At 41.3% G+C, this 25887-nt stretch overlaps 1 protein-coding gene across 2 annotated transcripts in view; it reads left to right on the top strand.

Moving 5' to 3' along the window:
• The first annotated feature begins 8393 nt into the window (after positions 1–8393).
• The window catches only part of LOC127567913 (elongation of very long chain fatty acids protein 1-like), a 72668-nt gene continuing 55174 nt past the window's right edge, over positions 8394–25887 (top strand). Inside the window, exon 1 of one of the 2 annotated variants that reach the window (XM_052011112.1) lies at positions 8394–8648. The gene's annotated coding sequence lies outside the window, so the exon portion shown is untranslated. Of the gene's footprint in view, positions 8842–25887 lie in introns of both variants that reach the window. The other variant, XM_052011111.1, reaches the window with a different exon arrangement.

A 25887-nucleotide genomic window follows, 5' to 3' on the forward strand; every position in this document is an offset into this window, starting at 1 on the left:
ATTAGAGAATGCTTTGAAGACTTTCAAGTAATAATTGCAATCGGTCATGTTGATGGCTTTGCATGAAAGGTCATTACCCTATTTTCTCCTTCTGATTCCACCTGACTTGAGTGTTTCCAGTATTTTTGGTTTATTTTAACTTCCTTGCACTAAGCTGTAATCACTTTTCAGTAACTAATCAATATTAAGGCTGGATGCTACTCCTGGACACTAAGAAGTCCGAGAATACAGAGGTTGTGTTGAATGCTTATAATGCCACAGCTGGAGTAATCATCAGATCATAGTAACCATACTGGTAAATTGGTTTATTGTCACATGTACTGAGATAGGTGAAAAACCTGTTTTGCATACTGTTCATACAGATCAATTCATTACACAGTGCATTGAGGTAGTACAAGGTAAAGCAAAACAAAATACAGAATAGAGTGTTACAGTTACAGGGAAGTGCGGTGCAGGTAGACAATAAGGTATTATAGAGGTAGAGAAAAGATTTACAATGTTAGTTCTGGGCATGCATGATCTTAGTTGCAACCTTTAATGTACAAGATCATGAGTGGTTTAGATAAGGTAAATAAAGTTTTCCCATTAGTGAATGATTCAAGAATGATGGGGTATAGATTTTAAAATGAGTAAAACCACTGCAGATAGTAGTTATGACCTGAACTATAAGTTATCATTTTGTGATTGTTGCTTTGAAGACTTTCAAATAACAAATACCATTTTGTCAAGCTGAAGACTTTGGATCAATGCTGGAAAGACTGGTCAAGCAGCACATGATAAAAGAAACATTAACATTTTAAGCTGATTATTTTACATCAGAGCTTGGAAAAGAGGTCAAACATTTTTTAAGTGGGAAGGGTGAAGAGAATAAAGGGAGTGTCTGAGATGGGGTGGAGAGCAGCAGAGACTGAATAGCAAGTGGGGCTAGAGTCGGCAGACAGGGTGGTGGAGGCTTGTTAATTGTAGCTGATGTGTCTATGAGAAATAAATGCTGAAATATGAAACACTGCTCAAAATATTCACCAGGTCAAGCAGCAACTGTGGACTGAAGAAACTGAGGAGTTGACGGTAGAGGTTACATATAAGAAGATGAGAATGCATACCAAAAGATAGGAGTAGGCCACCTAGAACTCACTAGGAAGATGTCAATGAAAGCTCAAAGGGAAAAAAAATAATTTGCAGGCCTATGAAGAAAGGGAGGGAAATGGGACTGAGGGGATTGTTCTATGAGGCAGCACAGACTCAATGAGCTCAACAGCCACTGACTCATGGTTCCATACAGTAGGTATACTTTAACAATGATCTACAGCAGTGTTCACAATGTGGCTCAGTTGGTACAATTTGGCGCAGCTCGTAGAGCTCCAGCGTTCCATGTTCAATCCTGACCTCCAGGGCTGTCTGTGTGGAGTTTGCATGTTCTCCCTGTGCCTGTGTAGTTAATTGCCCATTGTAAATTGTCTCTAGTGTGCAGGAGAGAGAGAAACTGGGGGTAAGTTGATGGGAATGTAGATAGAATAAAACAGAATTAGTGTAGGGGCTGTATAAATGGGTGCTTGATGGTCAGCTTGATGGTGGTCTGAAGGATCTGTTTCCATGCTGTATGATCCTGACCCTATGACTCTCAGCTCTTAGTCTGAGATTTGTGGGTCTATGCCATATTGCAGAGTCTTCAGCACAAAAATCTAGACAGCATTAATTCAATACTGAGGGAGTGTTGTATTGCTAGATGTGCTGCTCCCAGGCAAACGTGTTAACCCGGGGCCCCTGTCCCCAGTGCCAGATTAATGTAGAGGATCCCATGGCACCATTTTTGAAGGAGTTGGATTTATCCTTGGTGGCCTGGCTAAGCTCTCAATCAATATTGCTAAAACAATTTAGCAACATTGATTGAGAGTTTGCTTTACACCAACTAACCATCGCGTTTCCTGCATTACGACAGTAACTGAACATCAAAGTTACTTGGCTATAAAATGCTATGAGATGACAAGAAGTCTGTTTTAATTTGAGTGCCGGTCTGTTTTAAATTGAATTATTTTAGCAATGCCCTGAGTGCACACCAAATGAAAAATTCAAAATGAATGTAAACCAACCAGTTTTCTCTGGGCCTCCACGTATGTTAACTCTTATCTCATTAGTGCAAGATTCCACTTTTTGTGATCTCATCGAGTTCTTGCTGACTCCCCATAGAGTGCTTCTATTCACTCTGTCTTTCTCTGTTGCTCTGTCATTTTCTCTCAAGTGTATATGTGAATCCGTTTTAAAAGTGCTGATTAACTGGTTCAATGATATTTAGAGCCATAGTTCCAGATAAACATTTGCCCTGTGAAATAACCCCTGTATCTCTTGACTGTGATTGTTACTCTTTTAAGGGGGTATCAAAGAAATTGTATCAAATAGTAAATGAGCTAATTGATCTGGACGTCATTGGAACATAGAACAGTACAGCACAGGAACAGGCCGTTTGGCCCACCAGGTTGTGCCTAATGAATTAAGCTAATGATGCCTAATTAAACTAATCCCTTCTGCCTGTACTATTGATTTTTCAAACTGAGCTCCTGGTAATTTGAGAAACTACATTTAAAGAGGTGGCATTAATCAAGCAATGGCTAATGTTTAAAGAACTAACAAGTAGTTTTATACAGACACATATAGACACTTAAGCCAAAAAAAATGGAGAAATGGTCCAGCTATGGATATCAAGTGAAGTTAAAAAAATGGCACTACATCAAAAGAAAAGACCCAAAGTTGCCTGAGAATTGGGTGAATTTCTGATTTCAGCCAAGGATAGCCAAGGCGTTGATAAGCCATAGGATCATTCAACATAGAACCAAACCCCTTCGGCCCTATCATGTCCATACTGACTATCTATGTTAATCCCACTTACTACAGTACTTGGTCTGTAGCCTACAATGTCTTGAGAGTTTATCACTTGTCTGGGTACTTCTTAAATCTTGTGAGTGTTCTGCCCTCCACCACCCACTCAGATTCCAACCACCCTTGGGATGAAAAAGAGTTCTTCTTCTTCCTCCCTAAACCTCTTACTCCTTCTGTGTAACCTATGCTCTCTAGTTTTGGATACCTTTGCTAAGGGCAAAAGTTTCCTAATATGTACTCTATCTATGCTCCTCATAATTTTGTATACCTCTTTAAGGTCCCCCTCAAAGAACATACAACATTGAAAAGTACAGCACAGGAACAGGCCTTTCGGCCCACCATGTCTTCGCCAACCATGATGCCAATCTAACTAATCCCATCTACCAGCAAATGGTCCATATCCCTCCATTCCCTGCCTGTACATGTCTAAGCGCCTCTTAATCATTTTTATCATATCTGCTACTACCACTTCCTTCTGGCAGCGCATTCCAGCCACCTACCACTCTCTGTGTAAAAAACTTGCCTAGCACATCTCCTTTAAACTTTCCCCCTCTCACCTTATATCTATGCCCTCTAGAGTTTGACATTTCCACCCTGGGAAAAAGAGTCTGACTATCTACCCTATCTATACTTCTCATAATTTTCTATACTTCTGTCAAGTCACCCCTCAGCCTCCTCTGCTCCAAGAAAAACAAACCCAGCCTATTCAGCTTCTCTTTATAATTGAAATGCTCCATCCCAGGCAACATCCTGGTGTATCTCCTGTGCAGTGTAATCATGCCTTTCATATACTGTGGTGACGAAAACTTTATACAGTACTCCAGCTGTGGCCTAACTTGTGGCCTAGCTTCAAGTTCCTAAGAGTGAACATCACCAATAGCCTGTCCTGGTCCAACCACGTAGATGCCATGGCCAAGAAAGCTCACCAGTGCCTCTATTTCCTCAGGAGGCTACAGAAATTTAGCATGTCTCCTCTGACACTCACCAATTTTTATCGATGCACTACAGAAAGCATCCTATCTGCGTGCATCACGGCTTGGTACAGCAACTGTTCTGCCCAGGACCACAAGAAACTGCAGAGAGTTGTGGACACAGCCCAGCACATCATGGAAACCAGCCTCCCCCCATGGACTCTGTCTATACTTCTTGATGCCTCGGGAAAGCAGCCAGCATAATCAAAGACCCCACCCACCCTGGACATTCTCTCTTCTCCCCCCCTCCCATCGGGCAGAAGATACAAAAGCCTGAAAGCACGTACCACCAGGCTCAAGGAAAGCTTCTATCCTGCTGTTATAAGACTATTGAACAGTTCCCGAGTACGATAAGATGGACTCTTGACCTCACAATCTACCACATTATGACCTTGCACCTTACTGTCTACCTGCACTGCACTTTCTCTGTAGCTGTGACACTTTACTCTGCATTCTGTATTGTTTTACCCTGTATTACCTCAATGCACTGTGTAATGAATTGATCTGTATGAATGGTATGCAAGACAAGTTTTTCACTGTACCTCAGTATATGTGACAATAATAAACCAATTCTAATTCCAATTCCTAATGTTTATAAAGTTGTATCATACCCTCCATTCTCTTATATTTAATGCTTTGGATAATGAAGGCAACTATCCCTTATGTCTTTCTCCCCACCTCATCTACCTGTGCTGCCACCATCAAGGATCCTTACACTTGTATACAGAGGTCCCTTTATTCCTCAATATTTCCTAGGGTGCTACTAGTTCTTGTGCATGTCCTAGCCTCCCAAAGTGCACTTATCAAGAGGAAATGGCACTTGCCTTTGCTGTGTCCATCTCACAAAAAGATCAATATCACCCTCTGCCTCCTATTAATAAACCAACTTTAATTTGCCAACTTGCTCTAGATTTTATGGGATCTAACCTTTTGGACCGGTCTCCTTGTCACTGTCTTTGTGCTCCATGCAGACTACATCAACTGTATTGCCTTCATCAATACATTTTGCTAACTCTTCAAAAAATTCAATCAAATTAGTCAGAGGATCTCACTAACAAAAGCTATTTTTGATTAATTCCTTCATTTCCAAGTGTAGATTAATCCTGTCCCTCAGAATATTTTTCCCTACCACTGACGTCACAGGCTTTGGACTGCTGCCCTTCTTGAATAACAGTAAGGGAAAATATAATACAAGAGTAATCTAGTGAGAAATATAAAAACAGGCTATAAAAGCTTCATAGATAGGTAAAAAGGAAAGTAAAATAGTTAATATGGGTCCCTTACAGGCTGAGACAGGAGAGGTTATAATGGGGAATAAATAAATGGCAGAAAAATTGATCTGAAAACATCCCAGAAATACGTCTGGAACAACTGTGAAGCTGAGAGAAATTGGATAAGTAAAAAAATAATTTTGGAGAAATTGTTGGGAATGAAAGGTAATAAATCTCCAGGACCTCATGATCAGCACCTTAGGATTTTGAAGGAGGCAGCATTGGTTGTTATCCAAAATTCTATAGATTTACGAGTTGTTCCCACAGCTTGGAAAGTAGCAAATGTAACCCTATTAGTTGAGAAAGGACGGAGTGAGAACTCAGATAACTATAGCCCAGTTGTCTTGACATCGATAGCAGAGACACTGCTACAATCTATTGTTGAGTAACAGGAAAGCTAGAAAACAACAATAGGATTGGACAGAGTCAATATAAATCTATTACGGAGAAATCACATTTGACAAATTGTTGGAAAATGTTGAGGTTGTAACCAGCAGAATAGGTAAGAGGGAACCATTGGACGTGATGTATTTGGACTTTCATAAGGCCTTTGATAAGCTGCCACAGCAGGGATTATTAAACAAAAGCATATGGTATTGGGGGTAATATACTGGTGGGAAATGAGGACTGGTTAAAAGGCAGAAGACAGAGAGCAGGAATAAAGAGGTTATTTTTGGGTTAGGCAGATGACCACTTGGATTTTGCAGGGGTGGGTGCTGGGGGCATCACTCACAATTTGGATCAATGGTTTGGTTAAAAGCATTCAGTACAATATATCCAATTTTGATAGAGTGTGGGCTGTGAGAAGGATCAACAGGCAAGAATGAGGCAGATGGAATATAATGTGGAAAAAATGTGAGCTTATCCACTTAAGTCGGAAAAATGGAAGCACAGTGTATTTTTTTAAATGGTGAGACTTTGAAATGTGTTGGTGTTTGGGGAGTCTGGATTCCCTTGAACATGACATTTGGGTACAGCAAGTAATTAGGAAGGCAAGTACTATACTGACTTTTCTATAGTAGGATTGACTACAAGAATAGAGACAGTTTGCTCCAATTATATAGAAAGCAGATAAAACTGCATTAGAAATATTGTTCTCAGATCTGGTCCCCCTAACTATGGAAGGATATACACGTGATAGATGGAGGTCAGTGAGGATGTGTTTGTTGTATGAAGAGAAGTTAGACAGATTGGGTTTTTCCTCTGGATTTTAGAAGAATGAGAGTTGTTCTTATTGAAACGTACAATCTTCTCACAGGGGTATGACTAGATGCAGGGATGATGTTTAGACAGGTGCTGCCTGGCCTGCTGAGTTCCTCCAGCATCATAGTGTTTCTCATCTAGAGTCCAGCATCTGCAGTCCTTTGTTTCTCTGATGGTTACCCTGGCTGGGGTGCCAAGAATCAAGGGTCTCAATCTGAAAATAAAGGGTCAGCCATTTAGGACAGAAATGAAAAGAAATTTCTTCACCTGTGCAGTAGTGATTCTTTGGAATTTGATGGTTTATTAACTGATGAAGGAAGCTTGTCCTTCTGAAAGACACAAGGAAATTAGATTGGACGGGAGTTGCGGAAACTCAATGGAGGTAATTGGCTGACACAATGTTAATGGGTGAGAGGCTGCCATGATTGATGTGGAGCAATGTTAACCTGGAGGCAGTCAGAGAAGACTCCAATTGAAATGTACTGATTTTGCTTCTGGCACCTCCCTGAATATAGACTTTCCACAGATGCGTAACATTGTATTGATCACTAATGAAAGTGAGGCATTTCTTGAAAGTGTTTTTTGTGACCTTTGTATAAGTTATAATTGTTATCTTTATTGAATATAGGCTATCTGGTCACTGTGAATTTCTCCGAATATGTAGGTGAGTGGTAGACTCTTGAGGGAGCTTGACGGGAATCTGTGGAGAATAATTTACAGGGAAAATTAGTGGGAATGAGATTGCTGGGTTGAAATGGCTTCCTTCCATGTCCTAAGAAAACTTGATGTATGACGTTTTAGTTGGAGAATGTTTCAAGAATGAAACACAAACCAATCAGAATGAAGAATAACTTGATTGGTCTCTTCTGGCTATTTGCCAGTTCAGAACTGAAAGCCTTTTGTTGTTAAGAAATACTTTTGTTGTTATTTCCTCTGAGTTACTGCCCGATTGAAATAGCATTTGATTTGTTTATTTCCACCTTCATTGTGGCTTTTTTTAACTACTTGTCTGATATTTCTTGGTTAGGAGTAATGTAATGGATACATACCAGGGACACCAGGTTAAAATGACAATTTCTTATTTTGTTGCTGCTTTGTATGCCTTTATAATCATTGTTGACTCCTAGCCCATTTCTCTCAGCAATTGTTCCTCCATGTATCTTTGGGGTTTTCCTCTATCTAGAATGTCAAACAGTACTGCACATGATAGGTCCTTCGGCCCACGACGTTGTGCCAAACAAATTAAACTAGTAATTAAAAGCCTAACTAGACCAGTCCATTCTGCCCACACAAGTCCATATCCCCCCATCCCCTGCACATTCATGTGCCTCTTAAACACCTCTATTGCATTTGCCTCCACTATCGCCCCTGGGAACGCATTCCAGGCACCCACCACTCTGTAAAAAGAAAACTTGCCCGACACATCTCCTTTGAATTTACCCCCTCTCACCTTAAATACATGCTCTCTAGTATTAGACATTTCAACCCTAGGGAAAAGATGCCAGCTGCCTACTCTATCTATGCCCCTTATAATGTTATAAACTTCTATCAGGTCTCCCTTCGGCGTCTGCTACTCCAGAGAAAACAATCCAAGTTTGTCCAACGTCTTCTCATAGCATATGCCGTCTAATCCAGGCAGCATCCTGGTAAACATCTTCCGCACCCTTTCCAAAGCCTCCACACCCCTCCGAGAATGGGGCGACCAGAAGTGAATGCACATTGTTATATTTGTTATCTCTGCCATATTGTTACGGAGTGAGGTTATACTTATTATAACGTTAGTAACTATGACCTTTAATTATTCCACTTTGAGATGAATCGGTTCCCGGCACGGAGATATTTTTCTGTACAATGGACCTTTGCCACACAATGAAAGACTGGGCAACACTGGATCCGCACGGAAATGCTGCAAAGTTCACGAAAAATAGAAGTATGAATCAGCTGTCGCCCGTCCCGGAAAGTGGTAAAGGTTAAACGCTGTTCCAAACTCTGCTCAGCACTGAGGTTTGCCTTTGACGAGAGAGGGAGCTCCCCGCCCGTCAACTAATCCATTTCCTCGCGTCAATTTCAGTCACAAATTGCCAATTACGCCGCCGTTTTGAGGTGGTCCTTCAGACATCATTTCCCCCCACCTTCCTCGTCAACAAATGAGTGCTCAGATTGCCATCACTCCCCACCACTGATCTCATCTCTCTATCCAACCGGCGCAGCTCTGCCCTGAGCTTGGGGGCTGTCACTCCATCAGCTGATCCGTGGGTTGGGCGAGGACAAGTTAACTTTGTGACCATCTTCCCTTTTGTACAAACTCCAGCGAGTCTCAGAGTCTCGGGTGAGTAATGGTTGGAAGGGGGGGAAGAAAAAAGTACTCCTCCCTCTCCTTCTTCCCCTTCCCGGAGTCTCAGCCCTTGTGCGGGGCGAGGATGGTGAGCGGATCTTTACTCGGTTCCAGTCTGTAGGGTGGACCACACGGCGCGTTAGGGCGAGTTCACAACTTCGAAACTTGACCGTGCGTGAAACTCGAGGTAAATGAGCCTGCCCCGAGACTGCAAAACTCGAGATAAAGCAGTTTTTCAGCTTGGCTCCATGCAAATAACTTGGATGTTGACTTTCACGTCTGTTTTTCTGTAGAGCACTGACTTTTCTTGCTCTCTCTCTCTTTATCTGGAAGCAGTGTTCGACCGGACGCATGAATTATATGTCAGTAACTTTTTCCATAATGGCTGCAGGAGCTTCGATTTTTTTTGACGAAAATGCATTTCCGGCTTTGCTAATCAACAAATCTACTGTTGAAGCCATTCATTCTTTTCAAAGTATCTCCCTTCCTTCACGCTACAAGTATGTCACAACACCAAGCCTCGGGCATGGCATTACCGGGGCTATTACTAAACTAATGTGGGCTATTAATCTTTTTTCATTTGGTACGAGGTGGGGGAGTTGCAGCACTTATAGCTAACCCCCTTTTGCAAAAGATGCACTTAAACATGGTTGAGAATTCTCAAGTTTAAAACCTGTCCCGGTTTAGGATTTGAGTCGACTTTTGAAGTTTCTTGTGGCCAATTCATTTTGGAACATAGACCAGTACAGCACAGGAACAGGCCCTTTAACCCACACTGTGCCGACGATGATGCCAATTCCAACTAATCCCAACTGCTTGCACGTGGTCTATAATCCCTCCATTCCCTGCCCGTTCATCTGCCTGTCTAACTAAATGCCTCTTGAACGTTGCCGTTGTATTTGTTTCCACCATTTCTCCTGGCAGCACATTCTTGGTACCTAAAACTCTCTTGTGTTTTTTTTAAAAAAACAACTTGGCTTGTAAATCTCCTTTTAAACTTCCCCTCTCACCTTAAAGCTGTGCCCTCTGGTATTTGACATTTCCACCCTAGGAGAAGGACTCTGTCTATCTAGTGTATCTATACCTCTCATTGGATATACGGATTCTCCTCTGTGATTGGATAGTGGAGTGCAGGAAGAAATGGGACTTGCAGATGTCTTTAGACTTAAATTGCCATTTAGGAACTCTTCACAGAATCACTTTTTTGGCCAAAAGTAGGGATGCATTAATCATTTGTTAACTAGCAACTTTGGGGAATTATTGTTTCTAGTCTCTCATGTAGATGTAGCGCCCCTGTAGATTCAGAAAATCACATAGCTATGTATATTTTTTGTGCAGAGGTTCCTACCTTCATTATATTTGTAGCTGCGATGAGGCGCCAGTGTGAGGATCCTGATAACTCCCAGTTTGGTTGTTTTGTCTGAATAGTTGGTGGAAGCAGAGATGATCAGTGTATTGGGGGAGGGAGGGGGGGAAATGCTCTTGAAGTGGTGTGATTTCAAGGCTACACATCATGAGCTGGAAAATGGGATTAGTTCTTCAACCAGCATTAATGCAACAGACCAGTTTTGGTCTTCAGAACAATGTGTTCCTAAAGAATTAGATTCATAACACTGTCAGTGTGAATTACCAGTTGTTCAGGTGTAGCACATCAGGGTTTGCTGCTTTGTGATGAGAGAAAACAAAAAGAGGGCCTTGTGCACCCTCATCAGCCTGTCTAATGTGATCCCCTGCACTTGAGATGCACATATTCAGAGGTTGAGATTTGTCATTAAAAATATTTTGGGCCTTTGTGCAACGGAGGATGGTCTCTTGTCAATTTTTGGTTATCCACATTCTTAATTGGATGGGATTAGCTTCCAAGGCCCTTGCTTTCAATCCATTTAACCATGTTATCAATGCAGGGACAATGTTATTGGATGGATCAGTGACTTGCAGCACTACGGTGGATAGTCATTGCTGAGCCAGTGCCCAGCTTCATAAACGGTTGCTTCAGCTGAAAGTTGTCCACCTGCTCTTTGGTGCTGTCTGGAAGTCCTGTTGGGTATGTTTCAAAGCAAGAAGCTGTTAAGCCAAGTCTAGTGATTGGCAGTTAAAAGTAAACTTGGTGGACCAAGATGAAAAGCATTATGATGCTATAAGAACTCAGCAGGCCAGAACATCATCTGTGGAGAAAAGCAGATGGTGCGGGAGATAATGTCCTGGTGGGTTCATGGTGGACCAAGCTCCTCTTGATCTTTTTTTTCCCCCTTTTATTTCTCTTTCCCATTTCATCTCCTGATTTGGGCTTTACGAGATATGTTTGAAAAGTACAGGTTTAATGCTTGTTCCAAGGTGAATGATGGGTTTAATTATTTAGTTTTGTTTTAAAAACAATTGGCCGAATGTCCTTCTCTTTCATTACTATCAACTTACTCCCGATCAGTATATTTGTGTTGTCACTTCTTTCCTCCTCCTCCATTCAAACAAAGTTTAACAGTTACTTATTAGGTCCACATGCGGGAGGATAATGATTCCCAGTCTCTGAGGAGCAATATTTCGGCATGAATCTAAAGCATTGCTACTCAGTGCTTCAGAACACCTGAAGATGTTAAATGCTTGTAAGGAATTCGGTGTTGGTTGGCAACTTTTTACTTCTATTGTGCTGATGAAGAAATTTAAACTTCCAACCACAGATATGATCTTCATTCTTTGAATCGCTACATAACAGAAATTCTGGTTTTCTCCAATTTTTTTTCTCAGATACTATAATTTTTTTTAAGCTGTCTTTCTTGTGTGCATGTACCTTTCTATTGTATAACGAGTGCTATGCTGTTGGAGATACCACTTTTCAGAATGAGATGATAAAGGAAGGATTTGTATGAAGTGCTTTTGCGCACAATGTTAGTTTAAGTGGGGAAACATCACTGCCAGTTATGAGCATCAATTTTCTAAATAATAAGAGCAATGGGATAAACGATGAGATCTGTTTTTTGTCAATTGTAAGGTGATCAGATAGATGTACACTACAAATTGTATTTGGGTAATGAAAGGTTCAGAGTTTTTTTTAAAAGACAAATTAAAAAGGCCAGAAAGATTATGAAAGGCTTTTGGATGACGTAAAGGAAATAACCTTATTTTCTGAAGTCTTGAGAGTGGGATTCATAAGAGATGTAAAAGGAGATCCTGTAGATGCAGGAAAAGTTGAATAATTTGCCATGAGTTTCCTAGACCGCAGTTAAATAAACTTAAGGGAAGAGGAGGTTGGGTAATACTGAAGTAACTGGAAAAAAAACTGAAACATGTGAAAATACCACATGGCTTGAATGTTGAGGGTGTTAAAGAAGAAATAGCAGAAGCTCTGAATGTAATCTTTTGAATGTTGAAGTTGCTCCAGTGGAGCAGTTGTTTGACTCTAACTTCCCTGTTCATGGAAGGTGTAACACAACTGACAAGCCAAGGTGCTGAATAAAATAAGAACTTCAACAGAAAACCATGGGATGTTCAGAAAGTTGTAAACAGAATGAAATATTGCTTTGAGGAAACAATGTATTGATAATGAACATAGAACATGACAGCACAATACAGGCCCTTCGGCCCATAATGTTGTGCTGACATTTTATCCTGCTCTGGCATTGGATATTGCCAATTTAGATTTCTTAATTGTCATGAGGTTTGTTGATAAAATGATCTTGTAGAAGAAAGGATGAGTTTTCAACAGAACTGTGATGGTTGTTTTGGATGGAAGGCTGGGAAGAATTTGTTATTTTCAGGGACATTGTTAATACCAGTGTCCTTTCTGGACTTGGCATAAATTCCAAATTTGTAGATGGTGTTTTCTTTTTTTAAAAAAAAAATAATTTTAGTGACAAGACAATTTTGATTAGTCACAGATATCAAATGACACTTAATGCATGGAAATGGGTGGTGCATTTTATAAAGGTTAAGCAAGTTTTTTTTTGTAATTCTTTAAAAGGACTTGATTTCTTTCACAACAGTGAGGGGATGCAAGATGCAAGAATTCTTCCAGGGAGATCTTAGTTGGATTGTTACCAGTTTAAATGAACCTGAAATTTGCCTCTTGCTCATAACAGTTTTAAATGAGCAGGATAAACTTGATTTTATTTTGAATTCTACAATGTGCACATGATGAAATTTAAACTGTACAAATGTATTCGATGTTATTTCATTTTCCTCCTCTGCTCATGCGCAAATTGAAGATTAACCAGATGATCCTCCAGATTGGAACAGGAAGGATGTATTGTGAAACTAATCTTACCACGGTTATTAATGACAGGACAGTGGGGCTCGATTAGAGAGTTTGAAAAGTTCAAACCTACCCTTTCCCTAAAGCAATTCCTATTGACACTTGTACTTTGCCCTCGAATATTATAGCTAAGTTCCACTTCTGAGCAGTGACCTTCAGAAGATCTGTATGGTTTGGCTTCTTTCTTTATTGTATTCAAATTACATTCTGTGCCCCTCTAATTCCTTGCACAGTTAGCCATTCTTTGCTCAACCTGAAGTAGGATGGTGGGTTTCAGCAGAGTATTCTTGAGGTGGGTGGAATCGCAATGGAGTCCCATCCTACCTTCACTCAACATCGGTGACTTCCTTTCTTCTTTCCAGCTGTGGGAATCTTGGCTACTGATTGATTCTCTGCCTGTTTATTTTCCACCTTTTTTTTTAGCCAGAAGCTATCTGGAGCCCATGAGATAAACTCCCTCCTTAGTTAAGCAGTATGGGTTGTTAGCCAGGTCCATACTACAGATTACTATGGAAGAGGGTGAAAAGTCAGTTCTCCCCCTCTTTCTTTTTTTTGCAATAATCAATATTTTAGTAATCGGTGGTGAAATTGACTGCCCAGATGTTGGTAGTGGCTACTTGATCAAAGATCTGGCATTGGCATTCACCAGTTATGCCCAAGTAATGCAGCATCCCCACTAGGTACCCTTGGCTTCCAGGCAGGTGCCAGGTATGTGTGTGGTGGATCTTAAATGGTAAGTGTGTGTTTGGAGTACACAAATGGGTGAGTTTTTAACCTGGCTGGGTTTGGTTTGAGAACTTCAGATTCGCATGTCAATGTGACACCTGTAATTGCTATTTGCTGTTCTCTTCCCAACACGCTTGTGATTTTGGTTACACAAGTACAGCCTTTTATGTAGTTTTCCAGTTTTAAAATCTAGGGTTCTGTATTTTTTATATATGCTCTTAATGATTAACTTAACTAATCAATGGAAGTGGGTGACAGGGCAGTTTTGACCTGCATTTATCATTGCCTGTTACTCAAAGCACTTTATCAAGGTGTTTTAGAACCACTCACTGCAAAGGGAGTGGAAGGAATCATATTAAACTGGGAGTGAGGTGCAGAGAGGCACAGTAGATTAGATGCCACTCCTTTTAAGTCTTGTAAAGTCTCATTCATTTTGAATGAGTCACTTTTCAGTGACATTATTTTATGCTGTGATTCATGTTGGATGAGTCCTTTACCCATTAAATAGACTTGCACAACTGGACAAAGATCTGATAAATTGTTCCATTAATGATTTAAAATAAAAAATAATGTTTAAATGCCCAAATTAACCTGTGGTAATGCATGTTAGCACTGCATCCAAAACTTGCTATGTGTGAGTTATGTGAAATTTTGCCAAGTCTGCTTGCACACAGGATCAGGACTTTTTTAGAAGCATGAAATTTCTATTTTTCAATGTACTGGAAATGGATGAGGGATGGGAGCTGAGTACAAATGCAGTGTTCTTCCACATGCTCTTTGAGAAGGTAGACATTGCTTGAAATTCACGTAAGAACTAATTTAACCATCTGGGGACGACTGGTCGTGGTGAAGGATGGTGATGTATAGGCCATGAAAATAAGCACCTCGTTGTGTTGAAGCCACTGAGGGTAATAGAAAGGACCAAACAAGGAGAGACTGGTCGTCTTTCTGTGAGTGTGATGCAGTTGGAACATGTTAGGTTAAGGACAAGGAAATGTAGTTACTTAGCATTTTCTTTGACACATGTCACTTGCTCAAAACCAGGGATATTTTCCTTTGTTCTTTGGCATACTGCATTGTATGCCAGTAGCCATCTAACCATTTTGGATGCTATTTGGTCTCTGCATAGGAAGTGAAGGCTCAAAACACTTGTATCACTGGGGAGGATGTATGCTGCCCTGTTACATTTGCAGTGGCACAGCTGACACCAAAGCAACTTGCTTCTGTACTAATGCTAAATTGGGTATTGTACGGACTGTGTCACTGCATGGCCTTAGTTCTAGAACAGTATGGTTTGAGACAACATGGTGGAGGCACTCTTACATTTAATCTGACTAGGTTAGTTCACAATTCCTGAATTTGCAGTGTAGAACTAGTGATAACATGAATTTGAAGTGCTTTGCATTATCGCTGTAGTTGTAGGGCAGCCTGACATTGTCTCCATATTGTCCTTCTGTAGGAGATGTGGCGAGATAAACAGGCACTGCAGTATTTTGAGTGTCAGTGTTTGAAGCACTTTCACTGATCCATACAGACTTCGGCATTGTTCCAACATGGATCACAAGGTTGTGATACGTATCATGAGATTTTCAATTAAATGTAGGGTAGGCATGAGGAACATTTCAACAGCAAGATACTGTTTGTGTTGCTTTCACATCAAGTTGTCTTTGAATTGGCTTTGCTGATTTAGAACATAGAATATTACAGCACAGTACAGGCCCTTCGGCCCACAATGTTGTGCCGACATTTTATCCTGCTCTATTATCTATCTAACCCTTCTGTCCCACATAGCCCTCCATTTCTCTATCGTTCATGTGGCTATCTAAGAAGCTCTTAAATGTCCCTAATGTATCTGTCCCCACAACCTCTGCTGGCAGTGCGTTCCACGCACCCACCACTCTGTTTTCAAAACAAAAACACTTGCCTCTGACATCCCCCTTGTACCTTTCTCCAATCACCTTAAAATTATGCCCCCTTGTGTTAGCCATTTTCGCCCTGGAAAAAATTCTGACTGTCCACTCAATCTATGCCTCTTATCATCTTGTACACCTCTATCAAGTCGCCTCTCATCCTCCTCTCTAAACAGAAAAGCTCAAGCTCACTCAACCTATCCTCATGAAACATGTTCTCCAATCCAGGCAGCATCCTGGTAAATCTCCTCTGCACCCTCTCTCAAGCTTCCACATCCTTTCTATAATGAGGTGACCAGAACTGAATTTGCATTACAATTTAAATAAAGTTTAGGTTCTGATTCTCACACTCAGTGTTTTCCTTCACTTTCAACCTCTCCAGTTGTCATACAATTAACCTGCTGCTTTTCACAGCATGCCTTGGAGCACCTCTCCCACAATTTCCAGTCTGAATTAATTTCACTTTTTTTGCCCAAACCACATGCAGCCCACCTTTCAGTCAAAGTTGTCAACAATATGATCTGTGGCCATGATACATTTTTGCTCTGAGTTCAACACTATCGGTGTTGCTACTAGTTGCTCTACATGATTTGACTGCTCTCTGTCTGCATAGCTGACACATCTCTGCACTAGATTAAGTTCCATCCCTGACTCTCATCTCTTGTCATTATCTATAGGTGCGGAGATCAGAGTAAACTTCTTTTTCCCCTTTCCTCCCCTCCTCCATTACCCATGAATAGCACTGCACCCCAAATTGTTGTTGTGTGAATATCTTCCCCAACTTTGATATCATAATATTTAATTTAAAAGGTGAACAAATCCAGCCACTTCTGTATTTGAGAACAACCTTGGTTAATCTGTGAGGTGGCACTGCGTCAGGATTACAAAATAGTTACAATACTATTCGGGGTACTCCTTCCACTGCCTGTCCTAACTGTGACTTCTGTTTGTGTTACGTGGTTAACCTTGATCTCTGTGGACTAGCTATCGACTATAAACTGTGAACAATAAACAGTCTTAAGCCAGGAGGAATGGAGCCGATTCCAAAAATACAATCGGTTTTCATCCTGAAGCAGTTGGCGGCTGTGGATGAAAATGCAGCTTTACCAGCAGTGACCGTGCAGAGCAAATGAAAACCCAGTGTTGTCATGACTAATGATGTTTTCAGTCAATATCGTCAGGGCAGAGATTAATTGCTGTTTGCTCTAACAAGCTGACTGACCTCAGAATTGCATTTATTTAGAAATTTTGCATTGACTGAATTCTTTGAATATTCTGTGGATATGATGAGGTGCTATCTATTCTGAAAACAAACTGAAATCAGGTACTCCCGAGTGTATAACTTTTGCAATAAAATAGCCAAATTTTCTAATTGCTTTCAATTTGCACTAATATGAAAATGGTTTAACATTAGCACTAATAATTTATTTTGAATTATTGTGTAGGCCTAACATCAGATCTGTGCTCTTTATTTTAGGTCTGCCTGAAATATTTTTAAATGGAGAGTTTTGATAAGAGTGATTTCCTGGACGGTTCACACTTCCTGGCTCTGATCTCTCATACCCAGCCATCAAAGCTTGCTTCATGATTTCTCCACTGTAAACTATTCCTATTTCTTATTGGCCTCTTTTTATTTAAAAAAAAGTAAGCCCTTATTATATATTTTGTACCTCTAATGCAGTTATAACAGCCATTCCAACTACTGTAGAGTAACCATTATCATGATGGATTGGGTAAATAGTTGTTCTGATATTTTCTTGGGCTTATTGACCTTAATTACAGTTCTGTGCTATTCAAAGCATTTAATCATACAGCACAGGAGGTGGATGTTTGTCCCATCATGTCAGTGATGTCTGCTTAACTGTCTAGTTATTTCGAGCTTCAATGCTAGAATTTTTCCCAGCATTATCCAGTATTCATTATGTGAGCTACTAAATCTGTTTCCACCATTCTCTCAAACTTATCAATTTAGATTATGATGATCTCGTATTACTGCAAAAGTTTTCTAAGATTTATCATGAAGCTGCAAAGGGGACCAACACATTCACGTTGGTATCTGCTGCCAGGTTTATTTCTGCTTCAGCTTACAACAATGAAGACTAGGCCTGGCTCCATTCTGTTCTGTCAGAATGCAGTTTATTCTCAGTTACATGGACAATGCCCTAATTGTTGGAGAAACCCAGCTGTCCAAGTTATTAAAAACACAGTAAATGGGCTGAGATAATAACTAACTACAGAAATGGATACCTTCTGGCGTAAGTTTTCACCACTTTTTTTTATGAAAAGTCTTTCTGATCTCACTGATATCTTCCATTGAGCGGAGTGGAAGTGCATTATTCTCCTGATAAGTGTCCTTTGCCTAATGGCAATACTGGCCTTGACAAGGTCATGTGCTAATAGACTATTAACCCTGATGGGAGGTGGGCGATTCTCTCTGGTGGTTGATCCCTAATTGAAATCACTAAAATGTGGTCTCTTTTTTGTTGTTGTAGAGAGGGTCATAGTTGCAGGGAATTGGGTCCTTTGGCCCACCAGGTCCGCAATGACTCAAGCATGCATTTAATCGTGTTTTATTTGCCCCACATTCCATTCAGTTCCCTCCAGATTCTACCACTCGTTTACACACTAGGAGCAATTTATAGTGGTCAATTAACCTACCAACCCACAAGCATGTGAGAGGAGACCACCTGGAGTAAACCCACGTAGTCTCAGGGAGAACCTGCAGACTCCACACAGACACCACCGAAGTCCGGATTGAACACTAGTGCTGCAGCAGTGAGGTGGCAGCAGCTCTATTAGCTGCGCCAATCTGCTGCCACTGTGTTTATTCTCTCATCTGGGGGAGTGTTGATGTCATTGGTAAAGCTAGTATTTATTAGTCACTTCTGTGACAAGTCACCTCAGTGGACCACTTTGGTCAGCGTGGGGAAGGTACTCTGGGTAAGGAGTTCCAGGATTTTGGTCCAATATTGGGGGGAAAAAAAAACAGCAACATATCTTCTGGAAGGTGTCTCCACCTGGAGGTGGCCCTGCCCTTGTTCTCCTAAATTAGGTGCTGCTGGAACAGCTTGATGAGTGGCTGCAGTGGTTAGAGACCCCCCTGAAGCTGTGGTGGAGGCAGTGGAAGTTCGAGGTGGATGGGTGTCTGTCAGTCTGGATGGCACTGAGACGGTTGTTAGTGCACCCACCCTGCTCCAGCCAATTGGAGGAAGTTCTTTCACGTTCCTGAGTTGTGTGACATTCTGGGTCTGGCTTCTGTAATGGTCTGGATTTCATGAGGAAGCCAAAATGTTTTATCTCTTCTTGCTGAACATAGTTGCAATTGCTTCAGCCTCTCATTTCACATGCTGGGCTCCGCCATCATTGTGAACAAGGGAGTTCTTGAAGACTTCTCCCTGTCCATTAGCTGTCTAATTCTCCACCGCTATTTATTACTAGATACTGCTGCAATACACAAAGCTGGAGGAACTCAGCAGGTCGGGCAGCGTCTATGGTGGGAAATGGACAGTTGCTGTTTTGGGTTGAGACCCTTCATCCGGATGGTCCACAGATGCTGGCTGACCTGCTGAGTTCCTCCAGCTTTTTGTGTGTTGCTCCAGATTCCAGCATCTGCAGTCTCTTGTGTCTCCATCAGATATTGCAGGTCTGGAGAGCTGTGATCTAATCCATTGGTTGTGAGATGCTTAATTCTATCTATTGCATGCTATTTTGCCTATACTAGTATGCACGCAGACCTGTTTAGCAGCTTCATTGGACAAGCACATCATTTTAAGTGTGCCTGCTGCTGCTCCCAGCATCCCTTCTGTGTTCCTCATTGAACAGAGGTTGATCACCTGGCTTGTTGGTAATGGTGGAGTGAGGGATACGCTGGGCTGTGAGGTTACAGATTGTTGTGGTGTACACTTCTGTTGCTGCTGATAGTTCAGAGCACCTCATGGATGCCCAGTTTTAAACTGTGAGATCTAAGCCTATTCCATTTTGCCTAAATTTGGTGCCACTTCACGTGAGTATCAGTTTTGTAATGACATGGACATTGAGATACAGCACGGAAATGGGACCTTTGGCCCACTGAGTCCATGCTGACCGTCAACTGCCTATTTACATTGTGTAATGAATTGACCTGTACGATCAGTATGCAAGACAAGTTTTTTCACTGTACCTTGGTACAAGTGACAATAAACCAATGCCTAAATTCCATTTTATAACCCACCCCACCCTCCACCCCCCCCATTACTCCATCTCCTCCCAGATTAGACTACTTGTCTCCATGCACTAGGGACAATTTGGTGGCCAATTAACCTACCATTCTGCAGGTCTTAGGGATGTGAACACCCAGTGATAGCCCACAGAAAAAATGTGCAAACTCCACACAGACAGAGGCCAGGATTGGACCCGAGCCATTGGCACAGTGAGGTAGCGAATTTACTAGTTGCGCCACTGTGCCACCCATATCCATGTGTAGTGAATATTGAGGATGAGTACTTTTGAGGGAATTCCCCAAGTGTGAGGTTGTCCATCCACGGAGAAAAGATACCGAGCAAATTAAGAATTTGTTTGGAACTGGTCCCAGTGTGAAGGCAGTGGTGTGGGCTGCATTGGAATCAAGAGTCTGCATTTTAGAGAAAAGCATGGGAGGAATGAATTCTGCATTGTTTGAAAGATTTAAAGGAAACAGCAAATTTGTATTTTGATGTCAAATATGTGTGAGAAATATATTAATTATACATGAAAGCAATGGCAGATTAAAGGCCTAAAGCTGCCCTTCTGTAGTTTCAACATGTAGAGGTTCCAGCCTTCTCTTGCTCCGTCTGCTTTGGAGTTCGCAATTCTCTAATCAGTGTCTTTCTGGAACATCAAGTTTTAAATTAAAAAAAAATTGAACTCTGCATCTTGCAACCTTTTCAATGTGAGCAATGCTGATGTCATGCACTGAACACTCTTCCTTTTGGTAGAAAAAGCATTTAGAGAGAAATATCTGCTCACTCTATGGAGTTGGTTTAATGATTGGAAGAATGCTGGACTTTTGAACCTCCCCAGATGCTTGGGTAGAGGGTGAGTGACGGGTATAGTGTGTGGTGAGGGAGCCTAATCTTTGAGTCAAGGCCACATTGGTTACTTGGATGAGGTTGGTACCTTAGTAGTGGCTGTATGTGTTTGGAAATGGGGGTAGGACATTAAATATATACTTTTATGGGATGGGGACAAAATGGTGGTGTCGTTTCTTCATTCTTGCCAAATGGCATGAGTCAATCCTGAATCTGGCGCCTGGAATTGATGGAATGAAGCTGATGTGGTCTGACTACTCTGAGGGCGTGTGGCCTTTATTATTGAAGTGACATCTGCAGGAGGTTTTCAGATAGAACATAATTAGAACATTGTGAACAAGATCAGAGGAAGGCTGTCCCCTTTTACCCGACTGGCGCGCTGGCTGTGGATTGGAGTGGGGACACACTGTGTGCCTTTCATCACATTCCAGACTATCCAGCTTTCTAATTTAAAGTGAAACTGAGCAGGCTGCAGAGTGGGTTCAGGAAGCTCTTGGGCTCACTTGTAGTTGACAGGCAGTGGTTTAGCACAGTGGGAGTGAATTAACACTCTCCCATTTTGCGTGGGTGCTCTTTTATCTTGTTTAGTTGAGAGATCTGAAGAGAAGCTCATCACACTAGGTTACCTAGACTTTGAAGAGTTAGGTAGTCTGAGTATTGGGCACGTGACATAATACAACTGCATTAGGTCTTTGGAAGCTAGACTGGTCCTTATGGTAAACCTTAAGAACAGCCATAGTAAGGGGCTATTAATTTTTTTTGGTGTGCTAGGTTTCTGTAATGTATGTGGAAAATATGATACACATGCAGCCTTGTTGGTGTTCAATAACCCAGTTGCAACTGTTACCAGTTTTTCAGGATCTGGACATCACTGACAAGACCAGCACTCACTACCCATTTCTAATTGTCATTGACTGGATTACCATGCAATTTCAGAGGACATTTTAAGAGTGAACTGCACTGGATTGATCTGTTATATTAAGATCAGACTGGATAAGAATGGGTGGATTTCCTTCCCAAAGGGGACTAGTAAACCAGGTGTTTTTTTGACAATCTGGTTGTTTTGTGGTCAATGCTCCACAGGAGCCTGGGTGGGACTTGAACTTTGGACTCTGGATTGGTGTGAGCCTCCTGAAAATTTAGTCCAGTAACTTGATTGCTGTACCACCACTGTACCCATAAGCAATCTGAAAAGGCAGAGAGGAAGGCCAAGTAGTATTGAAGCCAATGTAAACAATGGGTCTCTCTCTCTCTCTCTCTCTCTCTTTCTCTGTACAAACTGATTGCTCAGGTTCACATTAAGGATTGCGTGCACATGCACATAATTACACATTAGCAGTGAGGAGGAAGGTCAATAAAATGTAAAGTCCTTAAGTTGGTTAAGAATGAGTTCATTGGGTGAGTCTGGAAATCTTCAACCCAATGCTTGTGCAAGATCAAATCTAAGTACATGGCAAATGTGGAATTCTGATAACCTAATTGTGTAAACAGCACCTGAGAAATAGGGTGTAGTGGTTCGATAATGCTGGAAAGCAGGATGACATCAAAATATGGTTAGATGGACACTAGCATCGATATGGCAGCTTATCACTCTATTTTAAGCAAGGCTTCACTTAAGTGACACTTGGCTGAAAGGACTTATGAAAAATACTGTGAACTTGAAAGCATTCAAGCAAAGCACTGAAGGCTTCAGGCCGGATGAAGTGTTTAGTATGTCACAATGGCCAGCAAATGGAACTACCAGTGGCTTAGTTGATTACACTTATTGACCAATAGAGACAGGAGCTGCTGCCTCATAGCTGCAGCAGCCCAAGTTTATCCCTGACCTCTGGCGCTGTCTGTCTGGAGTTTGCACATTCTCTGTAACCATGAGGGGTTCCTCCCACATCCCAAAGATGTGGGAGTTGGTAGGTTAAGTGGCCATGGTAAATTACCCCTTGTGAGTAGAATCTTGGGAGATTGCTGGGAATGTGGAGAGAATAAAAAAGGGATGGTCAGCAAGGACTCAGTGGATCAAAGGGGCCTCTTTCTGCCCCACTCTGGGATGGGTAATGATTGCCTAGAAAATTCAGCCTGGACTGGAAAGAGGTGTTGTGTATGGGTGCTTGGAAACCACACTCAGATATATCATTAGGAACATATGTAGAAATATTCAAGGTTACCTACCTGGTTATTACAGCTTACAATGCCTTTATCCACATTGAGCCAAGTGCAAAGCCAATCTACTACAATTCTCAGCCTTTCTATTATGCAATGAACAATTAGATGGAAGATGAGATAGATAAATGGAAATAATTCTACCAAAGATGTGTCAGAATGTGTGGGCTACACCAAGTTTTCGTAGTGTGTAAAGTGGGCAAGACTCTGTGGTAATTACAAGATGACGGTGAATGAAGCAATTGATAACTTTATAGTACTTGTGGAAATGGATTGAGGTGAAACGTATTTTTTTTTTGTGCAGTAAATCCCTGGGTTACGAACGCCCGACTTACAAAAGCCCGTACTTAAGAACCGACCTCCGTAAAGCCTATTATTTTAAAAAATCGAGTTACACACAATGGTCTGTACAAACTGGAAGACTACTTTGCGCGACGCTCAAAACACTGCACGTTTTAAGCGGTTTGTCGGCCTGAGGGAGAACTGTTACTGCATTATTATATTTAATGTTTTAGGTAAAATATATACTAAGACAAACATTTGACTAGTTGACGCTAGATGTGAACTGTACGTAACTGTTCTGACTTAATACAAATTTGACTTACGAACAGACTCAAAAACAGAACTCGTTTGTAATCCGGGGACTTCCTGTACATCTTGACTTACCAGAAGAACAAGGGTCTGTTTTTTTGAGTGCTTTATGAAACTGTCATTGGGTATATAATTCTCCACATCATCTGTCATGAAATGGTGTGGTGGAGAGAACAGTGAGAATTAAGAAGTGGTATAAAAACAAATATTACAGGGGGTACTCAAATTTGCCAATGAAATATTGATGGGCAAACTTGAAGCAATCGGCACCTGTAGTGTGGACTTAGCTGATGATCCAGTGGATCTGATTGTGACCAGGGTCATGTGGTCCATCCAGTTTAATGACTGTGATGGGGTATTGGGGAAGTGCCATAGCTTACAGGTAGGGGGATAGTTTACTTTTATTAACATCATGACATTGTAATTAAAGTAATAAATGGCAGTGTATAAGGAAGCTTGTGGCAGGGGTGATATTCCCCCAAAAGGATTTGAAGCACAACTGATGTGAAATTATAGGGCTGCAATAGATTCAAGGACTTCGAAGAAAGGGAGGTTGGAGACAGAGTATTTGTAAGATTAGAAGATTTGAGATTATGTTCACTGCAGTCCTGGGGAAGGTAAATTAGTAAAAGAAATGTGGACCGCATTTTGAAGCTGAATTGAATTTTGTATGTGGGCTTGTGTTAAATTGGACATGAGGTTGCTCTGTTTATAGAAAAGCAGATAGTAAACTGCCAGCAGGTTTGGCAAGATGAATGTGTTTTGTTTAAACAGATGAATGAAAGAGAAGCAGGGCACGTGACTTTTAATGCTCCTCAGAGGTGAAATTTGGTTATGTAGTGCTTTACCTTCCAAAGAGCACTCAAGTTATTTATGCCAGTGTTACAATGGAGAGGGGACCTGCTTATCCTTGTACCAGAAATGTCCTGAGTTCTGGAAAAGCTGTTGAGTTGCACTTTACAGCAGCCTGCTGTTGGTATTGGGTCCTTGCATTGACCCCTGGTTAGACACATTCCTGGATGCATCTGAGTTGTTAAAGTAAATTAATAATTAAAAGCCATCCATGGCATACACTCAAGAAACCAGTGAGTGCAAAGCTGTTTCCACTTCTCCCCTTCTCTGCTCACTAACTACTGTTGTTCAACACAATAGGAGTAACATACTTGACATTCTTAGCTTGACATTTAAAGCTTCACTTGCACAAACAGGCTGCTCCAGTCTAGCAGAGCAGAAGAATTTCAGCGGATTCCTAATTAACGTCTTTGTTGTTTAACCAGTACAATTCACTTCATAGAATCAGCTGCAGGAATGGTCATGTAGCCATAATCGCGCATTTGAGCTCTAGGCTTGGAAAAGGATCTGATGTATAATTTTTGAGATGCACCAGGGAGGACCTTGTTAACTAGTTTAATCAGAGTGCCTACAATCTGTTGAACAGACTAATCATTGTGGTCTGCAACACCCAAGGCTGCCCTGGAGAAGGTAATTCATTATCTGTTGCCTAACCCATACAAGTATTGAGCTTGATGGTGCTTGAGTATTTGGGTGTTGCACTGAACCTGTCCAAGCTGCATCCATTTGCCTCAGCACTTTTAAAGGTTTTTTTTGTGCTTTTTTGTTCTGCAAAATAACAGGTTGAATTTTGGATGCATAGCAACAATTTTTCTTTAAAATCAGAATTTTTTAAAATACTTATCTTTTGAGCCTTGTGGACCAGTACCCTGCCAGTCAAGGCATCCAGATTGTAAACCATTTATTTTGTCTCATTAAAATCTCACCTGTGATTCACAAGTTTAGTACCAGGTCTTCTGCACTTGATCCAGGCTGATGGGTCAGTGCAGTAAGAGATAAGATACCTTTATTAGTCACATGTACATTGAAGCATACAGTGAAATCCATCTTTTTGCGCAGTGATTTGGGGGACAGCCTGCAAGTGTCGCCAAGCTTCCGGCGGCAACATAACATGCCCACAACTTCCTAACCCGCATGTCTTTTGGAATGTGGGAGGAAACTGGAGCACCCGGAGGAAACGCGCACAGGGAGAACGTACACATTTCTTACGGTGGCTGGATTTGAACCTGGGTTGCTGGCGCTGTAAAGCATTATGCTAACCGTTACACTACCGTGCCTGCTGTACACAGTACTGAGGGAGTACTGTGCGGTCTTTCAAACAAGGCATTTATACCAAGATGGTTCAAGTCCAATGTTGTCCTAGCCAATTTACCTTCCTCAATGAGCATCATCTAAAGTGCATGTTAAATTTGTGAGATCTGGGTAAATGGAAAATGAGCTGGTGGTTTTGCTTATATACCAAGTGACTGCATATAGTAAGGTGCAGTGGTTTAATTCCCTTGGCTTGATGAATGTTTTCCAGTGAGGCTTGGGTACGTGCAGAGTAGCAATGATGTGCCTCCAGAGCTTTGTCAACTGACCTTCCACATTTTACACCAAGGGCATCCTCCAGGTTGTATAGTACTAATATTTTGCTAAATGTCAATATTTTGCTAATTGACATAAAGTAGCATTTGACTGGATGTGTCATCAAGGAGCTCTGGCAG

The sequence above is a fragment of the Pristis pectinata genome, chromosome 3 (assembly GCF_009764475.1).
Source record: "Pristis pectinata isolate sPriPec2 chromosome 3, sPriPec2.1.pri, whole genome shotgun sequence".
NCBI classification, from domain to species: domain Eukaryota; kingdom Metazoa; phylum Chordata; class Chondrichthyes; order Rhinopristiformes; family Pristidae; genus Pristis; species Pristis pectinata.